The sequence below is a fragment of the Alligator sinensis genome, unplaced genomic scaffold, assembly GCF_000455745.1.
Source record: "Alligator sinensis unplaced genomic scaffold, ASM45574v1 scaffold620_1, whole genome shotgun sequence".
Lineage (NCBI taxonomy): Eukaryota > Metazoa > Chordata > Crocodylia > Alligatoridae > Alligator > Alligator sinensis.
Window position 1 is genome coordinate 1,214,953 of NW_005842260.1, and position 8,927 is coordinate 1,223,879.

The following is an 8,927-nucleotide window of genomic DNA, read 5'->3' on the forward strand; positions in this document are numbered from 1 at the left end:
GTAAAGGTACAGGTCTCCACATCTTCCTTTTTCATCCAAACATGAAAATAATAATGATGAACGATCAGTATTTACATAGCTTAGCTTACAATTTCAAATGCTTATAACCAGAAATGCTGGTTTTCTCTGATTAAAAAAAATTGCAAATTCTCTGATTTAAAAAAAACACACATTTTCTGATAAAACCCCCCAAATCCACTATTAAAATGAAACACCACTACATATATAGGTATCAACTGAACACAATACTTTATTGACATATTTACAATTTGTATGCAATTTGGAAATCTACCATTGCCTCAATCATTATAATATAATAAATTCTAAATACATATACATTTTGGTATTTAATTTTGGGTTTGTTATCATGGAAAATCAGAGCTTCCTTTGTTGCCTTAGCTCACAGAATGCAGGTCCAGGCCCCTCACTCCCAAGCCATAGCCTCCCCACAACCCTGCTGCTGCCCCTCACTCCCCCCCACATAACCCTCCAGCCCTGCCAGTGCACCACACATCCCCCCTCCCCACAGTCCTCTGGCCCTTCTGCTGCCCCTCACTCCCCCTGCCAGCTTCCCTGGCCCTATTGGTGCCCCTCACTTCCCCCCCCCACAGTTCCCTCTGATCCTGCTGGTGTCCCTCACCCCCCACCCATAGCCCCTGGCCCACCCCAGCCCTGACAGAGGGGGCCCCTAGCGGCCAGGGCTATGTGGGCAGGGACCTGGGTCCACAGCCTCCTGTCCCCCACAGCAGCAACGAAGCTCCAACTGCTACCTGTGGAAGGCAACAGCTGCTGCAGCAGAGCAGACCACAAAGCCTGGCTCTCCCACCCTGCAGGCAGCATGGGCAGAGCAGAGCCTGAGGGTGGAGTGCAGATGCAGGCTGCCTGCTGTAGACTTGGGCAGGGGTGGGTCCAGCTCCTCATTGCTATGCAAACTCCCAGGGAGGCAGGTGGGGTACATACCCCCCAGATCTGTGCATGGGGTGGGAGCAGGTGTGAGGGTGGGCTGCTTGCTGTGGGCTCAGTGTTCCCCAAACTGTTGTCTTCCCTCAGGGCCTCCATGGCACAGCAGGCAGGACGTGGTGTGGCAGGGCAGAGCAGGGTGGGGTCGGAGAGCTCCTTGCCATGGCAAGCCCCAGACTGCCCTGGTGAGAAGTGTCCTCTATGCGCCCAGCAGCAGCGGGGATGTGCCCCTGCTGCTGCAGGGTGCACAGGGGATGCCTTGCCAAGATGACATGGGGCTCACGGCAGTAAGATCCTTCCCCACCCTGCTCTGCCCTGCTGTGTTGGGTCCCACCCGCCAGGCCACAGAGGCCTCGGGGAAGAGCAGCTGAGGGGGCGGGGGGGAGCCCAAGCCCACAGTGGGCAGCCCACTACTGCACCTGCCCCTGCCCTGCACACAGTTCTGGGAGGCATGGGTTCCCCCTGTCCCCAGGAGTGCATGCAGAGGTGGAGACCCAGCCCCACCCACCCATCCCCTTGGTAAGCCACCCATGGCCCGATCCCACTCTCCACTGAGGCCTTGCAGCTATGCATTTTGGCCCTGGGCCTCAAGCCCCACACACTGGTGGGCTGGGTAGCAGCCCAGCACCAGCACCAACCCTGCCCAATTCATTGCCTCCCCACCCTATGGGGACCTCAATCTCCCTTTGCCCCTCCCCCAGACTTACCCAAGGGAGATGCTGTCTAGGCTGCTTGGTGTCCATGCACATGATACCCCTTACCTGACCATTCTGCTCCTGTTCCCCCCCAGCCCATTGCAGGCTGGAACTCTGCCAGCCTACAGAGAGCTCTTTGCAAAAGTGAAAAATCTGTGTGCTTCTCTGTTAAAATAAAAAATCTACATTTTTGTTGGGTAAAAGGGGAAATCCATGTTCTTTTTCTGTTTTCCTTTGGGAAACAGAAAACCCAGATCCCTGCTTATAACCAACCTACTTAATAAACACACTAACTGCATTCAGTCTGTCTCTGAGATACAGACATTCAGTCTGGAGACAGACTGAATGTAGTTAGTTAGTGTGCTTTGACTAGCAGGTGCTGCTTTGACTAGGAGGTACTGCTCACGACAGTATTATTGCTGCTGTCACAAGCTGATAAGTCTGTTTTAATAGTGCCAATGTAGTGAGGCTCATTTGTCTTAATCTCCTTTTATTCTTTCCTGCATGAAATCTGCTCAGGGAGTCTGGCAGATTTACTTCATCTTGTCTCCTTGCACTTTAGGAAGTTGGAGAAAAGGATGGCTATTTTTTTCATAACATTTGTCCACCTCTGCTGACAATATCATAACATCATGGGGTGATCTCTGAGCATCACTATGACAGTCTTAAGGGTCTTAAAGGTATGTAACCCTAAGCTTCTGCTCAAGGCTTCCTGCTAGTGTGGGGATGGTTGATTTCAAATAAATTGCTTTCAATGTAGGAGCACAAAATGCATCTGTACCATCTTTCTTGTACTCAAGACTAATGGAGTAAAGTTACAAATTACTGGCTTTCCTTTCTAGCTCACAATGAAGAGTCTTCACCTGCTTACATATGCTTTGTGTTCTTTTCCATCTCATCTGCCAGATAGTATGCTGCAGTATGGCACCTGAAAGTATCATGGCCCTGGCACTTGAAAGATACTTCCTCAAGATATGCCTTTTGTCAAAGGGCAAAGAAATAAGAGACGCCATAGTGGACAGCCTTTTCTGGGTGCAACTACAGATCATGGAACATCTCTGATCAGCTTGAACATTAGCAGCCTCAGAAGGCCTAGCGGTGACTGATGGCAGTGGATAGTTTGGGAGACCTGGTCTGATGAACAGTGGCAGCAGAACTTCAAGACAAAGAAGGCCACTCTTCATAGAACAGGTGTGATATCTGCATTGATCTGGCTGTGGCATTAAGCTGATGGCTCAGAGACAAGACACCGACATAAGGATGCCCATAACTATGTAAACAATGACAACCCCAATAGGCTCCAGTCGGTCACCAAGCACATTGTTATGAATAAGACCACAGCCAGATTAGCCATCTGGAAAACTGCTGGCAATCTGCTTGTTCCATTTCTCAACCAAGCAGGAAGTCATTGGATCTACTCAGATGGGGTTTCCAAACTGCACTGAAGCAACTGCATTGTGGTTAACAGTACAGCAGATACAAAGCCTATTTCTGCATTGTGCTACAGAGTGCTGTTGAACACTGAGAAAGTTTTAACCACATGGCCACCATATGGGCAATGAATGTCTACAAAGTTAGGATCTCCAGGAAATCTAGACTGGGTTTCCTGATAATGCAAAAAGCAGTTGTTCACAGTGCTCTCAGCATAGAGCTGAAAGGGTTGAATACCCCCCCCCGCCCCCTTCCTTCCTGAGAGTCAAGCCTACTTGTTTATTTTGAGGCTTCTGAAATCCTATATTGGACACTTCAATGCCAGGAAGCAGCTCTTCAAGTACTGGTGCTTCAAAGAATTAATGGAGAACACTGTAATTATGTCTCAGTGTTAGAGAGCACTTCCTCTCTCAGATGATCATTTTAGTCTACATTTTCATCCTTCATTCCATGTCTGAGGCTTCCTTGACTTTTGTTTTGGAAGTGGGGGTGCATCTCAGGTTAGAATGGTGATGGGAGGGTTCTCCCTTGGAAAATGAGTTTTATTGTTCCAATAGCCAGCGGTCTTAGGAGAGAATGCAAGGATGGGGGTCATGAAGTTTTGGGAAGCATGGTCAGATGGTGATGGCTCTACCATACTTTCGTAGTTTGGAATAGAAGTGTGCTATATTAATTACTGGATTCATGAATGTAGAGTGATATCAGGGCAGGGATGTCCATAATTGGCTAAGAGGCAATAATGATTTTTTTTTTCAGGTGTAGCAAGTGGGAAAGCTGAGGGAAAGGCATGTATGATAACGTACCCACCTCCGCTCTACCAGGTGTTCCCGCGCCACCTTTGCCCGAGCCCAAGGCTTCGTGTGCCCTGGCTCTGGAGATGCACCCCGGAGGTTACCCCGCCTGGTATCAGGGGGGGACCCCTGAACTCGCCTGCCACGACTTTGATGATATCTTCAGTGGGGGGCCCACCCTTGGGGTATCCACCAGTGTCGGCACGTTCCTCGGCGGGTAACTTCGGGGCTCCGTCCTCCCCTACACCCCGTCCACTCACCACCTTAGGCTCTTCCTCTTGTGGGCCTCTACATCGCCCCTGGCTTGCCACCCCCTCTACTCAACCCACCATCTGTCAGCAACGGTCTTCGGGCTAGGCGTACTGCCTATAGGGATGCCAGCCCGGTCCCTTCATCCTCGTACCTGCGCTCCCCCAGGGGTCCGCGGGGGCGCTGTACCTCCTGCCGGCTCTCCTCTGTATGGGGCACCTGGTTACCTCACCGATGCCCTCTGTCTTCTTGCAGCTGGTCTCTCCGCCGCTCCAGCCGCTCACGCTGCAGCTGCACTCACTCTCAGCTCTGACACCTGGCATCCCGATCCAGCGAGCGCCTCCTCCAGTCCTGTTACCGACGCTGCCGCCGGTTTCCCCACCTGCTCCGCCGATAGTCTCAGCGTGAGCCTTTCTACCAGCCTCGCTGCCAGCTGCTCTGCTCCATTTCTCGGAGCCGAGTCTGGCTCCACCTCCTTCGATCCCACACTCCGCGGGTGGTGGCTGGCTCCCCATTTGCTGGGGCTTCTCTCTCCAGCCTCTTCTGTCAAGCCGCCCCGCTGCCTCAGTGGGGCCGCCTTTTATTTCCCCCGGAAGGCGTCCCCCGCCCCCGCTGCTTTGCCGCAGCTGGATAAAGCCCTGGCTGACAACCCGCGCCAGTGTTCTCGGCACGTGGGCTTCCCTCGGCTCTTCCAGCCCTGCAGGAAGTAAGCAGGACCCTTTGCTGCCCCGGGGGCCTTCTGGCGTTCCGGCTCCCCTGGGACACAACCCCCCGCCCTCAAGATGCCTTGGGGCACTCCTATTTTACCTTTCCTGGTTATGCCGGGTGAGTTGTCCGCCTTGTCCATCTGAGGTTCCGTTTGCTCACCCGCATTCTTGCTGTTGCACCTAGACAGAAAATCCGCCACGGTGTTTGATTTTCCTGGTCTGAACATGATTTGGAATTTGTACGGCTGTAGGACCAATGCCCATCGGGTGATCCGGGCATTATCGGTCCTAGCTGTGCTTAGCCACCGGAGAGGGGCATGGTTCCTCACCAGCTTAAACTCCCAGCCCATCAAATAATACCGGAAATGCTCCACGGCCCATCGAACGGCCAAACATTCCCGCTCTATTGTAGCGTACCTCCTCTCGGCGGACGACAGCTTGCGACTGGCATACGCTACTGGCCTCTCGATCCCTTCTTCCTCCTGCGTGAGGATGGCCCCCACTGCTGTTTCAGATGCGTCTGTCTGTAAAATAAAAGTTTTCCCAAAGTTAGGAGCGTGCATTATTATGTCTTCGCAGAGGGCCCGTTTTAACTTCCCAAAACATTGCTCCATCTGCTTCGTCCACTTTACCGCTCCGTTTTTCCTTCCCTTCAACGTCTCTGTCAAGGGGGCTGTCAGTTCTGAAAAGTGGGGCACGAACCTTCGGTAATAATTGGTTAGTCCTAGGAACGACCGGAGCTGACGACAATTTGGGGGGGCTGGGAAATTCTGTACCGTCTCCACTTTGTCGGCCAGGGGTCTGATAGTGCCCCTGCCCACCAGGAATCCTAAATATTTAGTCTCCCTTTTTGCTAAGGCGCATTTCTGCAGGTTTGCTGTGAGACCGGCCTGCCTTAGTTCTGACAATACAGCCCAAAGTGCCTGCTTATGGTGCGTCCAGGTTGACGAGTATATAATAATATCGTCGATGTAAGCTGCCGCGTATCCGGCGTGTGGTGCCAGCAGTCGATCCATTAGTAGCTGGAAAGTTGTGGCTGCCCCATGTAGCCTGAAGGGCATTCTTATGAATTCGTAGAGACCCCAGGGCATGCCGAAGGCCATCTTTGGCCGGTCTGCTGGGGCCACTGGGATTTGCCAGTATCCCTGGGCCATATCCAGCGTCGATATATATTGGGCTTCTCCGATTCTTTCTATTAACTCGTCTACCTGGGGCATGGGGAACGCGTCAAAGACTGCCAGCATTTTCAATCTCCTGTAATTGACGCACAGCCTCAGCGACCCATCTGGCTTTTGTACGGGGACCAGCGGGCTTCTCCAAGGGCTTCGGGATGGTTTCACCACTCCCAGCCGCAACATGGAGTTCACCTCTTCATGCACGGCCTCTAGCAAGTGGTGTGGAATGGGCCTCCACTTCTTCCTTACTATAGCCCCCCTGGTGTTTTAATGGTATGAGTCATGCCCCGGACCCATCCTGGCTCTGTACAGAATACGTCTTGAAACTCGCGAATTAACTCTTGTGTTTCCCGTTTCTGTGGTTCGGACAAGTCTTCCCCCACTCCGACTAGTTGCTCTACCTCACTAGATGGCGCCACTTCTTGCCTGGACCCTTGGGGCCCCAAATCCTCTTCCTCATTTTCTACAAAGTTCACCCAGCCCGCCGGTTCTTTCCACTCCCGCAGCAGGTTCACGTGGAAGATTTGCTTTTCTTGGAGATGGCCCAGCCGGTGTACTTCGTAGTCTACGGGCCCAACCCATCGAAGGATCTCGAAGGGGCCTTGCCATTGCGTAAGAAACCTGCTCGTGGATGTGGGTAGTAGCACCAGTACTCGCTGCCCTGGTTTGAAGGCCCATTCCTTAGCATGGCTGTCGTATCTTCCCTTCTGCTGAGCCTGGGCATCTCTCAAATTCTCGCGAGCTATGCTCTGGGTTGTTCGTATCCTCTGTTGGAACGCCTGGCGATACCCCACCGGGTCCTGTAGCACTCGGTTGTCCTGCTCCCACTCCTCTTGGAGGACCTGCAGCCATCCTCGGGGGCGGTGCCTGAGAACCAGCTCAAACGGGGAAAATCTCATGGAGTCCTGAGGGGTTTCTCTAAGCATAAATAAGACCAACGGCAAAAGTAAATCCCACTTCCGAGGGTCTCCCTGGATGCACCGCCTCAACACCCTTTTGATGGTGCCATTGAGGCATTCCACCAGCCCGCTGGTTTGGGGGTGGTACACCGAGGTATGTATCTGCCATATCTGCAGGGTTCGACACACCACCTTCATGATGCCGGACATGAAATTTCTACCCTGATCGGTCAAGATCTCTTTTGGGACTCCCATTCTTGCGACCCATTTTATCAATTCTCCCACCACCCGGGGAGCTGTGGCTGTTCGCAACGGGACGGCATCCGGATAACGCGTCGCATAGTCCACCAAGACCAAAATATACTGGTGGCCTGATCTGCTACGGGGTAAAGGTCCCACGATGTCTAGGGCCACCCTCGCAAAAGGGGTATCTATGATTGGCATGGGTTGTAACGGGGCTCTGGCAGGCTGCTTGGTCCGAGTCTTCTGGCACTCTGGGCAGGCTGCACATTGGTGGGCCAACTCCTCCCCCATCCCGGGCCAAAAGAACCACCGGCCTACCTTTGCCAGGGTTTTATCTCGCCCTAAATGGCCCCCCACCGGGCTCGCATGGGCCAGTTGCCAGATCGCCTGGTGGAACTGGCTCGGGACCACCAGTTGCGCCTCTACGGGACCCTCCCGCCAGGGCCCTGGTACGCAGTAGAGGAGGTGGTTGCTTACCTCGAAATGGGGTCGTTCTTCTACTGGCGATGCCGCCTCGCCCCTGGTCTCCTGTCCTTGTTTCCAAAGGGTTTCAAGCTCTGGGTCCTCACTCTGCACCTCCCAAAACTGTCTGCTGCTAGCGATGTTGCCTAGGTCTAGGCTTACGGGTTCCTCAGTGCCGGCCGGATCTTCCTCTATCTCCCCTAACCATCCTTCACTAGCTCCCATCTTCTGCCACACTAGCTCCACATCCCTCACTTGTTCCAGCACGTCGTAGAGGGGTGTCCAATCCCAGCCTAGCAGCATCTCGCACGCCAGTTTAGGCACCACCCCTACCAGGAGTTCCCTCTGGTGCTCCATGACGTGCAGCTGGATCCATTGCCGTCCCACATGTTCGATTTCGCCATGGAGGCAGGCTACCGTTACTGGTGGGACCCTCCTTCCGGCTTGCCGGCGGATCATATCCGCCCTCACCATGGATTGCGCTCACCCTGAGTCGAGAGTGGCCTGCACAGGGCGGCCATCCACCCAGGCCTTAACAGTCGGGCGGCTCCATTTTGCACTCCCTTCACAACTGGCATAGCTGCAATCCATCGGTTCAGCCACCTCAGGGTTGCGGCGCCGGTCCGGGAACCTTCGGGGTTTGTTGGCTGGAATCCATCGCGCAGCGGGCTGCGTAGGGCATTCTCGCGAGAGGTGCCCACTTTGCCCGCAGCGAAAACATACTGTATCCCTGCCATGCCCCCGGACAGGGACCCGTCGCCATTCTGCTTCCTTTGGCAGCGCCAACGCTGGTCCCGGGCTTCTCCTTTCCCGCGGATAATCCACCTCCGCCACCACGAAAGCTTCTGCCACCTTTAATGCCTCTTCACAGTTTCGGGGGGAGTGTTGACGCATCCAGCGCTGCATCCTCTCTTCCAGGTCATTCTGGAATTGTTCCAGGATGACCTGATCTGCCAGGTCCTCACGATCCGACCCTACTGGGTTTACCCATTTGTCGAGCAGGTCCCGCAGCAGCTGTAATAGCACCCGGGGCCGTCTCTCATCGGGCCCTTTCCTGGCCCGAAACAGGCGTCGATAGTGGTCGGGGCTGATCTCCAGCCGATAAAATATGGTCGCTTCCCCTGTTCATAGTCTTGGGCCTCCTCTCTCGGGATGGCCTGATATGCCGCCTGCGCCGCCCCAACTACCAGGGCCCCCAACTGGCTGGCCCAGTAATCCTGGGGGAGGCCAGTCATCAAGGCATGGCACTCAAATGCCTCAATGTACGCCTCAGGATCATCGTCCTTCGTCATCTTTGGCATTTTAAATGATACAT